We start from the raw sequence: 14,562 nt of genomic DNA on the forward strand, positions 1-14,562 counted from the left end.
GCACGCCTCTGTCCGCCACGGGTCTGCTGTCTGTTCAGAGATTGTCTCCTTCAGGAGCCCAAGCGGACAGCCCGTGCACCGGCCAAACCTGCCGCGGCACCACACTGGCTGGGTTGGGGCAAGGTCGTCCCAGCGGTGGAAAGGAGCCGCTGTGGGCAGCCGGGCGCTGACCATCACCACGGGAACTTCCCTCAGCGCCATTGCTTCTGTGGGTGTGTGGGTGTGTGTGTGTGTGTGTGTGTGGTGTGAGCGTGTGGGGGTGTGTCTGGATGTGTGTGGGGTGTGTGTGGGGTGTGTGGGTGTGAGCGTGTGTGTGGGGGTGTGTGTGGAGCGTGTGTGGTGGGGGATGCCGCGGGATGAAGGTGTTTACTCACGTGGGTGGCCTCCCACGGGGGTCAGGGCATAGAGCGAGGAGGATCCCAGAAGGAGGGGAGGGCCGGGGGCAGCCCGGGTGTGTGGGTGGGGTGCCCGGCGCGGGGAGGTGTGGGGCTTGCGGGACCGGTCCAGAGTGCGGCTGGACAGTCGGGCAGGGTGTCTGCAGAGGCTTCGGTGGGGCGGGGGAAGAGCTCCTTCCCCGGCGCCATGCCAGGCATGGACGTGAGCACCTGTGCGGGAGGGTGAGCTCTGAGGTAGGGGAGGGGAGAGAGCACGAGTGTGCCTGAGGAGCGTGTGGGAGGCCGGGACTGCCAGCCGAGAATGTGAGCGATGGGGGTGGGGGGTGGGTGGGAGGGGTCCAGCCTGGAGGCTGGCAGGAGCTGCGCGTGGCAAGTGCTGGGGAGCGGGCCCCGGTGCAAGAGAGCTGGAGGCCCCCGTGGCGGGACAGGACCGTGGCGGAGGAGGTGCGCGGGGGGAGACTGCTGTGCGGTGCTGCAAGGTGGTCAGGCCAAGGGGTGGGGTGTGGGGGGCGTGGGTGGGAAGCAGGCCGGCGGGCAGGCCGAAGGGAGACACAGAGAGAGGGCGGGCCCGGGTCTAGGAGCCGTCCCAACGGGGTGAGGGATTCCACCGCCCCCGAGACTTCGATCACCTGTCATCGGGACAGCCAGTCATGCGTCAGGGGGCGTCCTGGGCTTGAGATTCAGAGAGGCCAAAGGGACAAATGCCACACAGGATCATTGACCAGTGAGGACTTGGAGAGGAGGGGGCGTGCAGGCAGGGGAACCGTGAGGGGATGTTGGGGCAGGAGGGGCTGGTGGGGCTGGAGGTGCAGGCTGTGCTGGTGCTTGTGTTGCTGGTGGAGGACGACTTGGTGCTGCTGCTGCTGGTGCTGGGGGTTGACCTCGGTGCTCTTGGTGCCGGTGCGCGGGCTGCTGTGGCGATGGTGTGCACGGTCCCGGTGGCGGCGGCGGTGGTGATGGACTCCAGGAGTGTTGGCGATGGTGCCCGACGCGGTGTGGTGATGGTGGACTTGGTGGTGGAGCTGGTGTTGGTGGAGCTGGTGGAGTTGGTGGAGGTGGTGGCGGGGGTGGCGGGGGTGGCGGGGGTGGCGGGGGTGGTGATCGTGGAGGACTTCGGTACCGTTGGCAATGATGCCCATGCTGCTGAGCTGGCGGTGGACTTGGTCCTGCTGGTGATGGTGGTGGTGGTGGTGGTGGAGGTGGCGGTGGTGGTGGTGGAGCTGGTGGTGGTGGCGGTGGTGGCGGGGGTGGTGGGGGTGGTGATCGTGGAGGACTTCGGTACTGTTGGCAATGATGCCCATGCTGGTGAGCTGGCGGTGGACTTGGTCCTGCTGGTGATGGTGGTGGTGCTGGTGCTGGAGGTGGCGGTGGTGGTGGAGTTGGTGGTGGTGGTGGTGGTGGTGGCGATGGTCGAGGTGGCGGTGGTGGTGGAGTTGTTGGTGGTGGCGATGTTGGAGGTGGCGGTGGTGGTGATGGTGGAGGTGGCGGTGGTGGCGGTGGGGGTGGGGGTGGTGATCGTGGAGGACTTCGGTACCGTTGGCAATGATGCCAAGCTGGTGCGCTGGTGGCGGACTTGGTCCTGCGGGTGATCGTGGTGGTGGACTTGGTGGTGGACTTGGTGGTGGGGTGGGTGGTGCTGATGGTGGAGAACTTCCCTGCTCTGGGCGATGGTGCCCGACGCGGTGTGGTGATGGAGGACTGGTGGTGGTGGTGGTGGTGGCGGCGGAGGGGGAGACTGGTGCTGCTGGTGCTAGTGCTGGCGCGGGCGTTGGTGGACCTGGTGTTGGCGGGGGTCCTAGCGTGGCAGGAGCGGCGGAGTTGGAAGGCCACTGCGGCCAAGCGGGGCCTCAAGAGACTATAGGGCGCGCGTCGGGAGCATGTGGTGCCATGCATCGGGTCTTCCTGGTGCAGCCCAGTGAGTTTGTGAGGGTCCCTGGAGGAGAATGGGACGGATCAGGGCTCGGGGTGGCAACTTGGTTGCCCCTGGTTGTGCAAAGAGAGGAGGACTCTGGCAGTGTGGGTAGAGTGAGACCGGGAGGGAGGAACCGTGATGAAAGGCGTGGAGGTGGGGCGCGGCCCCGTGGGCTCTGGTGCGGCGCGGCGCCGTGCGGGTGTGTGGTGGTGCGGGGGAGCCTCGCTGGAAGGGAAGCGGGTGAGCGAAGCGGGGTGCTCAGGGTCCTGAAGAGAAAAGGGGCAAGGGAGGCGTGTGGGCGGGCCAGGGGCCTCGGGCGCTGGGTGGAGTTTGGTCCGCTGGGCGAGAGAGACGGAGAGGAAGGGCAGGGGCGGGCTCCGGCCTGGTCCGGAGCGGAGCTGGTTTAGGCCAGGCGCCTTGAGCGTGGGCCAGAGGAAGCCGGGGGGCGCGCTGGGGCTGCAGGGCCGGCCAAAAGGGGACGGCGCGCTGCATGGGCCGGGAATCGAACCCGGGCCTCCCGCGTGGCAGGCGAGAATTCTACCACTGAACCACCCATGCACCGATGGCGCCGCTCCCCAGACGGCTTCCCCAGCGGCGCTCCCCAGCGGCGGCCAGACCCGGGTCCGGGCCTGTTCGGAGCATCGGCTTCGTTTGAGCAGGAGGCGGACGCGCGGTGTGGGACAGAGGCTCCAGGCACGTCCCGAGCCCTAGCGAGCGGCGCAGACGGGCCGAGCGCGGCGGGGACGCACGCCGGCCGACTAGGCTCCTGCGGTGCTTTCTCCTCGGTCGAGGGCCGCGGCGAGACGCTGCCCTGCCGGGGTGGCCAGGGGCAGCCGGGAGCCGGACCCAGGCTGGCCAGCGCCCGAATCCCACCCAGCGCGGGGGAGGCTGTGGCAGGCGCGGCTGAGCACGGCCGTGGCCTTCCGCGGCTCCTCTCAGCCGCCACCCAAAGCCCCTTTGGCCGAGGGCTTCCTGGCCGGGGCAGAGGGTGCGAGGGCGGGCGGGGCGGCGGACCGGAGCTCCGGTTGTGTGCGCACGTGCGGTGCCGTGGGGTGGGCTGTCGCGGGGTGGGGTGTGTGGGTGTGGGTGTGGGCGGGCGCGTGTGTCGTGTGTAGGAGATGGAGGCCCCGTAGCGCCGCCGGCGCCGCCGAGTAGCCGCTCAGGCCAGGAGAGCGAAGCGAGGTGTGTGAGCTCGGGCGCGCAGCGCTCCCTCGGGGGCCAGCTCGGCGGGGGGGCGGGGGGCGTGGGGAGGGCGGCGGTGGTTGTGAGGCAAGAGCGCGACCTTGGCTGGCGGGAGCGCTCCGGCAGAGTGGCTGCTGGCTAGCTGGCCGACAGCGCGGTGAGGGAGCGCGCTGGGGTCCTCGGGTCCCGGCCGGGCAGCGGCTGCCGGCGCGGAGATGCGCTGGGGCGCCCAGGTGGGTGGCCTGGGGATCCAGGGCTTCCTTGGGCTCAGCGCTCACGGGAGCCACCTGCCCGGGCTGGACTCCCGGGCCAGGCCCACTGAAGGGAGGGCCCTGTCGTGGGCCGGCGAGCAGGTGGCTGGGCAGCCTGGGTCCCGGGAGGGAGGCAGGCAGGTGTGGGCAGGGTAAAGCGTCATCAAGGTGGCAAATCGTCGTGGGCACCTCGGGCCACCTGAGGAGGGTGTGGAGAGAAGGGAATGGGGGCCGGCGGAAAGGACGGACGGGCTCTCTGTGGGACGGTGTGCTCCTGGTGGCGGGAGTGCACGGCTCTGAGAGCGAGGCGCTCTTCAGCAGGCACCAGTCTGGTGGAGAACGGAATGCGGAGGGCTTTGGGCATTTGCGCCGCCGGCTGGTCTGCAGGGGGCCGCGGGAGTGGAGCGGGAGCGGGAGCGGGAGCGGGAGCCCGAGGGAGGAAGGAAGGAAAACGCAGCCCCCGGAAAGCAGGTGAGGAGAGACGTGCTGCCAAGTGGCCCAGGCCTGCGGGGGTGGGCGTGGGATCGGGCGGGAAAGGCGCGTGACCTGGTGGGGGAGGGCGTGTGTGCGCCAAGCCTGGGGCCAGGAGCGTCGAGGCGTCAGGGCTCGGCACTGGGCCCTTTGTGCTAGGGCGCAAGGCCGGAGCGGCGGGCCAGGCAGGAGCGGGCTTGCGATAGGGCGTGGCTCCAGGCCCGCCGGGGTCCGGTGCCCTGGTGGTGCGGGCCAAAAGGTGGGCGTGTCAGGAGTGGGATTCGAACCCACGCCTCCAGGGGAGACTGCGACCTGAACGCAGCGCCTTAGACCGCTCGGCCATCCTGACGGCGGGCCTGGGCGCGTCGCCGCTCGCCTGGCTGGGACCCGGCGCGAACGCTGGCGGCGGCTGGCGGCTGTGTGGGCGCGCAAGGGACGGGACGCGCGCCCCGGCCGACCAGGAGCAGCGCCAGCCGCCTCGCCTGGCGCCGCGCCCGCCGCGGCCGCCGCCGTCGCCGCCGCCTCGCCCCGCGCCGCCCCGCCCCCTCGCACATCGCGGCCCCGCACCCAGAGACCGGCGTCGGCCCAGCCTGTCTGGCCGCCGCCGCCCCCCCCCACCCCCCACCCCCCACCCCCACTAGGTCCTCGCCGCCCTCCCTCCTCCGCCCCTGCCCATCCGGGGCGCCCGTCCTCCTGCTCGCATCCTTGCTTGCCCGCTCGGGCCTCTTCTCCCTGCGCGATCCGCGCCGGGCAGGCCCTAGGCGCCGGCGCACTCGGAGTGTTCCGCGCCGTCCGGGTCCGGGGCCCGGGCCTGGGGTCCACTCCGAGTCGGGCTGGGAGGGCTGCTGTGCGGGCTGGCGCGGTTGGTTTGGGGTCCGGTCGGGTGTGGCACGTGGCGGGCGCCTGCGTAAGGCAGGGCGTCGAGGGCAGGGGTAGGCGTGGGCGGGCAGGCGGAGAGGGGTCGGGCGCCCGGGTGGCCGCCGCCGCCGTCCTCGTTAGTATAGTGGTGAGTATCCCCGCCTGTCACGCGGGAGACCGGGGTTCGATTCCCCGACGGGGAGGCAAGACGCCCTTTTTGGTCGCCGGCGCCACCGCCGCTCTGTCCAAACGCTTGCCCCCAGGGCCCTTCTCCTCCCTCGCGCGTCCGGCGAGAAGCGCGGGGCGACGACGGGTGCCCGGCTTGCCCACCGTCGAGCGCCCCCACCCCTTTGCCTTCCTCGTGACCCCGGGCGCGCGCGCGCGCGCGTGCGGGGTCACCACGGCCCAGCCAGGGCCTCCTGTCGTGCCCCCGGCGCCTGACGAGTGACTGGCCGCAACGGGCTCCTCGGCGACGCGACGCTGCCCGGTGCTGGATGGGCGCGGGGGACGGGGTGGGCGGCGGCTGGGTCGGGTCCTCTGTGGGTGCGGGATGTGGCCTCGCCGGGCACTCCGCGGAGAAGGGCCCGGGCGAGCGGGTCGCCGGAGGGCAGCGTGTCTCGCGGGGCGGGGAATGCCCGGCCGGCAGCCGAGGGCCGGGGGAGCGGCACGGCGGCCAGAGCGCCCCCCAGAGGCGGGCGGCGGGCGGTCGGGCCTGCGGAGCCGCACAGCGGCGTCGTGCTGGCGGGGCTGGGCCTGGCGCTGGGGCTGGGGCTGGGGCTGGGGCTGGCGCTGGGGCTGCGGCTGGGGCTGGGGCGGCCGCTGCTGGCGCCTGCGGCAGCGCAGAGCTGCCGACCGGCGGCACGTCGGGGCAGGGCGGCGCCAGGCGGCCCAGGCGGCGGCGAGAAGGCGTGAAGGCGCCTCTGCGAAGCGTGCGCCGGCGTCTCGGGGCGGCCGGGGCTGTGCAGCGTTGGTGGTATAGTGGTGAGCATAGCTGCCTTCCAAGCAGTTGACCCGGGTTCGATTCCCGGCCAACGCAGCTGGCCAACCTTTTGCACGGCTCCAGGGCCCTCGTGCCCAGGCCCGATGGGAGCCGGGAGCCGGGAGCCGAGAGCCCGGAGCCGGAGCGTGGCCCGAGGCTGAGCGCGTGTGTGAGGGAGGGAAGGAGGTGCGCAGCGTTTTGAGGGTGCTGCCGGCAGGGCGGGTGGGTTGGTAGGGCGGGCGGGCGGCTGGCCGTGGCCAGGCAGGGGCCTTGGAGCCAAAGCGGAGGCGACGGGGTGGTCTGGAGGCGCTGCGCCCAGGGCGCGCGGGCCAGGCGCAGAGCCCGACGCTCCCTGGTGGTCTAGTGGTTAGGATTCGGCGCTCTCACCGCCGCGGCCCGGGTTCGATTCCCGGTCAGGGAAGCCTTTCTTCTTCCTCTCGGCCTCCCGACCTCTCCCCAGCGCATCCGCACCCCTTTTAGCCGAAGCTGGCTGGCTTCTCCCTTGCCTCGCGGCTAGCCCCACGGCCTCGGGGCCCAGACAAGGCCAGGCGCACGGCCGAGCCCAAGCCTTGCCCTGTCGCCTCGGCCAGCCCAACCCTTTTGGCCTCGCCAGCGGGCCGGCCGCCCAACGGCAGCGCGTCGGCGCCTCGCCTGGGCGCTCGCATGGCTCCCCCTCTTCCTCCGTCCCAAACCCGAGAGGCCGCGCGCACGCGCGCGCGCGCGCGCGATACCCTCTGTCCTCACGCGGGGCCACCCACAGACGCCCGCACGTCCGGCCACCGCAGGGGCTTGGACTCTCCGGCTGCACTGCTGCCGCCAGGAGAAACCCCGCCACCCCTGACAAGCCACCCCTTGCTCCTTCCGGAGGTGCTACTGAGTGCTGACGGTGCGGGGAAGCGGGCCGGGGGGGTGGGGGGTCGGAGGGGGAAGAGGTCGGGGCAGGGTGAGCGATCTGCCTCTTTGCGTCGGGACACCTGCTGGAGCCCCTGGTCCCTTCCCTCGCCCTCGGGCCAGCCACCGCTCGGTCCAGCTTCCCGGCCACCACGAGCAGAGAGCGGCACGGTTGCGCCGGGGATGTGGAGTTGGGAGAGCGAACGTGGACGCGTGCACGAAGCAGAACCGACGGGCAGTGCAGGAGAGACAGCAGGAAGATTCGGGAGGCCGGTGGGGAAAACCCAACAGCCAAGCAGGGGGAGGGGGTGGAGGCACACCGGAGACAGACGGTGGACTTGTAGCCAACAGGTTCTTGAAATCGCATCACCCATCCCTTGAGTCCCACGGCAAAGTGGCAAGCGTGTTCCCTGGAACGCCTTCCACCTCCCCCAGCCCCGACCGCCACCGCGCAGGCCCACGGCCGAGTTTGCCCGTTGAAGGTTTTCCCACTGGCGCCTTAGCCGACACCTAGCCAGGAGCTACTCCAGCCCTGTCTCCAGCCCTGTGCCCGTCGTCTTGTCCGGGTGCTCCTCCAGCTAAATCGCAGACCACGGTCTCCTTCCCAGAAACACTTGCACGCCTCTGTCCGCCACGGGTCTGCTGTCTGTTCAGAGATTGTCTCCTTCAGGAGCCCAAGCGGACAGCCCGTGCACCGGCCAAACCTGCCGCGGCACCACACTGGCTGGGTTGGGGCAAGGTCGTCCCAGCGGTGGAAAGGAGCCGCTGTGGGCAGCCGGGCGCTGACCATCACCACGGGAACTTCCCTCAGCGCCATTGCTTCTGTGGGTGTGTGGGTGTGTGTGTGTGTGTGTGTGTGTGGTGTGAGCGTGTGGGGGTGTGTCTGGGTGCGTGTGGGGTGTGTGTGGGGTGTGTGGGTGTGAGCGTGTGTGGGGGGGTGTGTGTGGAGCGTGTGTGGTGGGGGATGCCGCGGGATGAAGGTGTTTACTCACGTGGGTGGCCTCCCACGGGGGTCAGGGCATAGAGCGAGGAGGATCCCAGAAGGAGGGGAGGGCCGGGGGCAGCCCGGGTGTGTGGGTGGGGTGCCCGGCGCGGGGAGGTGTGGGGCTTGCGGGACCGGTCCAGAGTGCGGCTGGACAGTCGGGCAGGGTGTCTGCAGAGGCTTCGGTGGGGCGGGGGAAGAGCTCCTTCCCCGGCGCCATGCCAGGCATGGACGTGAGCACCTGTGCGGGAGGGTGAGCTCTGAGGTAGGGGAGGGGAGAGAGCACGAGTGTGCCTGAGGAGCGTGTGGGAGGCCGGGACTGCCAGCCGAGAATGTGAGCGATGGGGGTGGGGGGTGGGTGGGAGGGGTCCAGCCTGGAGGCTGGCAGGAGCTGCGCGTGGCAAGTGCTGGGGAGCGGGCCCCGGTGCAAGAGAGCTGGAGGCCCCCGTGGCGGGACAGGACCGTGGCGGAGGAGGTGCGCGGGGGGAGACTGCTGTGCGGTGCTGCAAGGTGGTCAGGCCAAGGGGTGGGGTGTGGGGGGCGTGGGTGGGAAGCAGGCCGGCGGGCAGGCCGAAGGGAGACACAGAGAGAGGGCGGGCCCGGGTCTAGGAGCCGTCCCAACGGGGTGAGGGATTCCACCGCCCCCGAGACTTCGATCACCTGTCATCGGGACAGCCAGTCATGCGTCAGGGGGCGTCCTGGGCTTGAGATTCAGAGAGGCCAAAGGGACAAATGCCACACAGGATCATTGACCAGTGAGGACTTGGAGAGGAGGGGGCGTGCAGGCAGGGGAACCGTGAGGGGATGTTGGGGCAGGAGGGGCTGGTGGGGCTGGAGGTGCAGGCTGTGCTGGTGCTTGTGTTGCTGGTGGAGGACGACTTGGTGCTGCTGCTGCTGGTGCTGGGGGTTGACCTCGGTGCTCTTGGTGCCGGTGCGCGGGCTGCTGTGGCGATGGTGTGCACGGTCCCGGTGGCGGCGGCGGTGGTGATGGACTCCAGGAGTGTTGGCGATGGTGCCCGACGCGGTGTGGTGATGGTGGACTTGGTGGTGGAGCTGGTGTTGGTGGAGCTGGTGGAGTTGGTGGAGGTGGTGGCGGGGGTGGCGGGGGTGGCGGGGGTGGCGGGGGTGGTGATCGTGGAGGACTTCGGTACCGTTGGCAATGATGCCCATGCTGCTGAGCTGGCGGTGGACTTGGTCCTGCTGGTGATGGTGGTGGTGGTGGTGGTGGAGGTGGCGGTGGTGGTGGTGGAGCTGGTGGTGGTGGCGGTGGTGGCGGGGGTGGTGGGGGTGGTGATCGTGGAGGACTTCGGTACTGTTGGCAATGATGCCCATGCTGGTGAGCTGGCGGTGGACTTGGTCCTGCTGGTGATGGTGGTGGTGCTGGTGCTGGAGGTGGCGGTGGTGGTGGAGTTGTTGGTGGTGGCGATGTTGGAGGTGGCGGTGTTGGTGATGGTGGAGGTGGCGGTGGTGGCGGTGGGGGTGGGGGTGGTGATCGTGGAGGACTTCGGTACCGTTGGCAATGATGCCAAGCTGGTGCGCTGGTGGCGGACTTGGTCCTGCTGGTGATCGTGGTGGTGGACTTGGTGGTGGACTTGGTGGTGGGGTGGGTGGTGCTGATGGTGGAGAACTTCCCTGCTCTGGGCGATGGTGCCCGACGCGGTGTGGTGATGGAGGACTGGTGGTGGTGGTGGTGGTGGCGGCGGAGGGGGAGACTGGTGCTGCTGGTGCTAGTGCTGGCGCGGGCGTTGGTGGACCTGGTGTTGGCGGGGGTCCTAGCGTGGCAGGAGCGGCGGAGTTGGAAGGCCACTGCGGCCAAGCGGGGCCTCAAGAGACTATAGGGCGCGCGTCGGGAGCATGTGGTGCCATGCATCGGGTCTTCCTGGTGCAGCCCAGTGAGTTTGTGAGGGTCCCTGGAGGAGAATGGGACGGATCAGGGCTCGGGGTGGCAACTTGGTTGCCCCTGGTTGTGCAAAGAGAGGAGGACTCTGGCAGTGTGGGTAGAGTGAGACCGGGAGGGAGGAACCGTGATGAAAGGCGTGGAGGTGGGGCGCGGCCCCGTGGGCTCTGGTGCGGCGCGGCGCCGTGCGGGTGTGTGGTGGTGCGGGGGAGCCTCGCTGGAAGGGAAGCGGGTGAGCGAAGTGGGGTGCTCAGGGTCCTGAAGAGAAAAGGGGCAAGGGAGGCGTGTGGGCGGGCCAGGGGCCTCGGGCGCTGGGTGGAGTTTGGTCCGCTGGGCGAGAGAGACGGAGAGGAAGGGCAGGGGCGGGCTCCGGCCTGGTCCGGAGCGGAGCTGGTTTAGGCCAGGCGCCTTGAGCGTGGGCCAGAGGAAGCCGGGGGGCGCGCTGGGGCTGCAGGGCCGGCCAAAAGGGGACGGCGCGCTGCATGGGCCGGGAATCGAACCCGGGCCTCCCGCGTGGCAGGCGAGAATTCTACCACTGAACCACCCATGCACCGATGGCGCCGCTCCCCAGACGGCTTCCCCAGCGGCGCTCCCCAGCGGCGGCCAGACCCGGGTCCGGGCCTGTTCGGAGCATCGGCTTCGTTTGAGCAGGAGGCGGACGCGCGGTGTGGGACAGAGGCTCCAGGCACGTCCCGAGCCCTAGCGAGCGGCGCAGGCGGGCCGAGCGCGGCGGGGACGCACGCCGGCCGACTAGGCTCCTGCGGTGCTTTCTCCTCGGTCGAGGGCCGCGGCGAGACGCTGCCCTGCCGGGGTGGCCAGGGGCAGCCGGGAGCCGGACCCAGGCTGGCCAGCGCCCGAATCCCACCCAGCGCGGGGGAGGCTGTGGCAGGCGCGGCTGAGCACGGCCGTGGCCTTCCGCGGCTCCTCTCAGCCGCCACCCAAAGCCCCTTTGGCCGAGGGCTTCCTGGCCGGGGCAGAGGGTGCGAGGGCGGGCGGGGCGGCGGACCGGAGCTCCGGTTGTGTGCGCACGTGCGGTGCCGTGGGGTGGGCTGTCGCGGGGTGGGGTGTGTGGGTGTGGGTGTGGGCGGGCGCGTGTGTCGTGTGTAGGAGATGGAGGCCCCGTAGCGCCGCCGGCGCCGCCGAGTAGCCGCTCAGGCCAGGAGAGCGAAGCGAGGTGTGTGAGCTCGGGCGCGCAGCGCTCCCTCGGGGGCCAGCTCGGCGGGGGGGCGGGGGGCGTGGGGAGGGCGGCGGTGGTTGTGAGGCAAGAGCGCGACCTTGGCTGGCGGGAGCGCTCCGGCAGAGTGGCTGCTGGCTAGCTGGCCGACAGCGCGGTGAGGGAGCGCGCTGGGGTCCTCGGGTCCCGGCCGGGCAGCGGCTGCCGGCGCGGAGATGCGCTGGGGCGCCCAGGTGGGTGGCCTGGGGATCCAGGGCTTCCTTGGGCTCAGCGCTCACGGGAGCCACCTGCCCGGGCTGGACTCCCGGGCCAGGCCCACTGAAGGGAGGGCCCTGTCGTGGGCCGGCGAGCAGGTGGCTGGGCAGCCTGGGTCCCGGGAGGGAGGCAGGCAGGTGTGGGCAGGGTAAAGCGTCATCAAGGTGGCAAATCGTCGTGGGCACCTCGGGCCACCTGAGGAGGGTGTGGAGAGAAGGGAATGGGGGCCGGCGGAAAGGACGGACGGGCTCTCTGTGGGACGGTGTGCTCCTGGTGGCGGGAGTGCACGGCTCTGAGAGCGAGGCGCTCTTCAGCAGGCACCAGTCTGGTGGAGAACGGAATGCGGAGGGCTTTGGGCATTTGCGCCGCCGGCTGGTCTGCAGGGGGCCGCGGGAGTGGAGCGGGAGCGGGAGCCCGAGGGAGGAAGGAAGGAAAACGCAGCCCCCGGAAAGCAGGTGAGGAGAGACGTGCTGCCAAGTGGCCCAGGCCTGCGGGGGTGGGCGTGGGATCGGGCGGGAAAGGCGCGTGACCTGGTGGGGGAGGGCGTGTGTGCGCCAAGCCTGGGGCCAGGAGCGTCGAGGCGTCAGGGCTCGGCACTGGGCCCTTTGTGCTAGGGCGCAAGGCCGGAGCGGCGGGCCAGGCAGGAGCGGGCTTGCGATAGGGCGTGGCTCCAGGCCCGCCGGGGTCCGGTGCCCTGGTGGGGCGGGCCAAAAGGTGGGCGTGTCAGGAGTGGGATTCGAACCCACGCCTCCAGGGGAGACTGCGACCTGAACGCAGCGCCTTAGACCGCTCGGCCATCCTGACGGCGGGCCTGGGCGCGTCGCCGCTCGCCTGGCTGGGACCCGGCGCGAACGCTGGCGGCGGCTGGCGGCTGTGTGGGCGCGCAAGGGACGGGACGCGCGCCCCGGCCGACCAGGAGCAGCGCCAGCCGCCTCGCCTGGCGCCGCGCCCGCCGCGGCCGCCGCCGTCGCCGCCGCCTCGCCCCGCGCCGCCCCGCCCCCTCGCACATCGCGGCCCCGCACCCAGAGACCGGCGTCGGCCCAGCCTGTCTGGCCGCCGCCGCCCCCCCCCACCCCCCACCCCCCACCCCCACTAGGTCCTCGCCGCCCTCCCTCCTCCGCCCCTGCCCATCCGGGGCGCCCGTCCTCCTGCTCGCATCCTTGCTTGCCCGCTCGGGCCTCTTCTCCCTGCGCGATCCGCGCCGGGCAGGCCCTAGGCGCCGGCGCACTCGGAGTGTTCCGCGCCGTCCGGGTCCGGGGCCCGGGCCTGGGGTCCACTCCGAGTCGGGCTGGGAGGGCTGCTGTGCGGGCTGGCGCGGTTGGTTTGGGGTCCGGTCGGGTGTGGCACGTGGCGGGCGCCTGCGTAAGGCAGGGCGTCGAGGGCAGGGGTAGGCGTGGGCGGGCAGGCGGAGAGGGGTCGGGCGCCCGGGTGGCCGCCGCCGCCGTCCTCGTTAGTATAGTGGTGAGTATCCCCGCCTGTCACGCGGGAGACCGGGGTTCGATTCCCCGACGGGGAGGCAAGACGCCCTTTTTGGTCGCCGGCGCCACCGCCGCTCTGTCCAAACGCTTGCCCCCAGGGCCCTTCTCCTCCCTCGCGCGTCCGGCGAGAAGCGCGGGGCGACGACGGGTGCCCGGCTTGCCCACCGTCGAGCGCCCCCACCCCTTTGCCTTCCTCGTGACCCCGGGCGCGCGCGCGCGCGCGTGCGGGGTCACCACGGCCCAGCCAGGGCCTCCTGTCGTGCCCCCGGCGCCTGACGAGTGACTGGCCGCAACGGGCTCCTCGGCGACGCGACGCTGCCCGGTGCTGGATGGGCGCGGGGGACGGGGTGGGCGGCGGCTGGGTCGGGTCCTCTGTGGGTGCGGGATGTGGCCTCGCCGGGCACTCCGCGGAGAAGGGCCCGGGCGAGCGGGTCGCCGGAGGGCAGCGTGTCTCGCGGGGCGGGGAATGCCCGGCCGGCAGCCGAGGGCCGGGGGAGCGGCACGGCGGCCAGAGCGCCCCCCAGAGGCGGGCGGCGGGCGGTCGGGCCTGCGGAGCCGCACAGCGGCGTCGTGCTGGCGGGGCTGGGCCTGGCGCTGGGGCTGGGGCTGGGGCTGGGGCTGGCGCTGGGGCTGCGGCTGGGGCTGGGGCGGCCGCTGCTGGCGCCTGCGGCAGCGCAGAGCTGCCGACCGGCGGCACGTCGGGGCAGGGCGTCGCCAGGCGGCCCAGGCGGCGGCGAGAAGGCGTGAAGGCGCCTCTGCGAAGCGTGCGCCGGCGTCTCGGGGCGGCCGGGGCTGTGCAGCGTTGGTGGTATAGTGGTGAGCATAGCTGCCTTCCAAGCAGTTGACCCGGGTTCGATTCCCGGCCAACGCAGCTGGCCAACCTTTTGCACGGCTCCAGGGCCCTCGTGCCCAGGCCCGATGGGAGCCGGGAGCCGGGAGCCGAGAGCCCGGAGCCGGAGCGTGGCCCGAGGCTGAGCGCGTGTGTGAGGGAGGGAAGGAGGTGCGCAGCGTTTTGAGGGTGCTGCCGGCAGGGCGGGTGGGTTGGTAGGGCGGGCGGGCGGCTGGCCGTGGCCAGGCAGGGGCCTTGGAGCCAAAGCGGAGGCGACGGGGTGGTCTGGAGGCGCTGCGCCCAGGGCGCGCGGGCCAGGCGCAGAGCCCGACGCTCCCTGGTGGTCTAGTGGTTAGGATTCGGCGCTCTCACCGCCGCGGCCCGGGTTCGATTCCCGGTCAGGGAAGCCTTTCTTCTTCCTCTCGGCCTCCCGACCTCTCCCCAGCGCATCCGCACCCCTTTTAGCCGAAGCTGGCTGGCTTCTCCCTTGCCTCGCGGCTAGCCCCACGGCCTCGGGGCCCAGACAAGGCCAGGCGCACGGCCGAGCCCAAGCCTTGCCCTGTCGCCTCGGCCAGCCCAACCCTTTTGGCCTCGCCAGCGGGCCGGCCGCCCAACGGCAGCGCGTCGGCGCCTCGCCTGGGCGCTCGCATGGCTCCCCCTCTTCCTCCGTCCCAAACCCGAGAGGCCGCGCGCACGCGCGCGCGCGCGATACCCTCTGTCCTCACGCGGGGCCACCCACAGACGCCCGCACGTCCGGCCACCGCAGGGGCTTGGACTCTCCGGCTGCACTGCTGCCGCCAGGAGAAACCCCGCCACCCCTGACAAGCCACCCCTTGCTCCTTCCGGAGGTGCTACTGAGTGCTGACGGTGCGGGGAAGCGGGCCGGGGGGGTGGGGGGTCGGAGGGGGAAGAGGTCGGGGCAGGGTGAGCGATCTGCCTCTTTGCGTCGGGACACCTGCTGGAGCCCCTGGTCCCTTCCCTCGCCCTCGGGCCAGCCACCGCTCGGTC

At 71.9% G+C, this 14,562-nt stretch overlaps 10 non-coding genes across 10 annotated transcripts; 6 read left to right on the top strand and 4 right to left on the bottom strand.

The window, feature by feature from the left end:
- Window positions 1–2,794: 2,794 nt before the first annotated feature.
- Window positions 2,795–2,865, bottom strand: TRNAG-GCC (transfer RNA glycine (anticodon GCC)). The gene has a single exon. It is a non-coding gene; the product is annotated as a tRNA-Gly (tRNA).
- Window positions 2,866–4,477: 1,612 nt separating this feature from the next.
- On the bottom strand, window positions 4,478–4,560 carry TRNAL-CAG (transfer RNA leucine (anticodon CAG)). The gene has a single exon. It is a non-coding gene; the product is annotated as a tRNA-Leu (tRNA).
- Window positions 4,561–5,200: 640 nt separating this feature from the next.
- On the top strand, window positions 5,201–5,272 carry TRNAD-GUC (transfer RNA aspartic acid (anticodon GUC)). The gene has a single exon. It is a non-coding gene; the product is annotated as a tRNA-Asp (tRNA).
- Window positions 5,273–6,033: 761 nt separating this feature from the next.
- Window positions 6,034–6,105, top strand: TRNAG-UCC (transfer RNA glycine (anticodon UCC)). Its single transcript has one exon. It is a non-coding gene; the product is annotated as a tRNA-Gly (tRNA).
- Window positions 6,106–6,397: 292 nt separating this feature from the next.
- On the top strand, window positions 6,398–6,469 carry TRNAE-CUC (transfer RNA glutamic acid (anticodon CUC)). The gene has a single exon. It is a non-coding gene; the product is annotated as a tRNA-Glu (tRNA).
- A 3,828-nt stretch (window positions 6,470–10,297) lies between these two features.
- TRNAG-GCC (transfer RNA glycine (anticodon GCC)) lies at window positions 10,298–10,368 on the bottom strand. The gene has a single exon. It is a non-coding gene; the product is annotated as a tRNA-Gly (tRNA).
- Window positions 10,369–11,968: 1,600 nt separating this feature from the next.
- Window positions 11,969–12,051, bottom strand: TRNAL-CAG (transfer RNA leucine (anticodon CAG)). Its single transcript has one exon. It is a non-coding gene; the product is annotated as a tRNA-Leu (tRNA).
- Window positions 12,052–12,691: 640 nt separating this feature from the next.
- On the top strand, window positions 12,692–12,763 carry TRNAD-GUC (transfer RNA aspartic acid (anticodon GUC)). The gene has a single exon. It is a non-coding gene; the product is annotated as a tRNA-Asp (tRNA).
- Window positions 12,764–13,524: 761 nt separating this feature from the next.
- Window positions 13,525–13,596, top strand: TRNAG-UCC (transfer RNA glycine (anticodon UCC)). The gene has a single exon. It is a non-coding gene; the product is annotated as a tRNA-Gly (tRNA).
- A 292-nt stretch (window positions 13,597–13,888) lies between these two features.
- TRNAE-CUC (transfer RNA glutamic acid (anticodon CUC)) lies at window positions 13,889–13,960 on the top strand. Its single transcript has one exon. It is a non-coding gene; the product is annotated as a tRNA-Glu (tRNA).
- The last annotated feature ends 602 nt before the right edge of the window (window positions 13,961–14,562 follow it).

This window comes from Mirounga angustirostris, unplaced genomic scaffold (genome assembly GCF_029215605.1).
Source record: "Mirounga angustirostris isolate CCGP_5_RB_7025 unplaced genomic scaffold, mMirAng1.0.hap1 SCAF_6, whole genome shotgun sequence".
NCBI lineage: Eukaryota > Metazoa > Chordata > Mammalia > Carnivora > Phocidae > Mirounga > Mirounga angustirostris.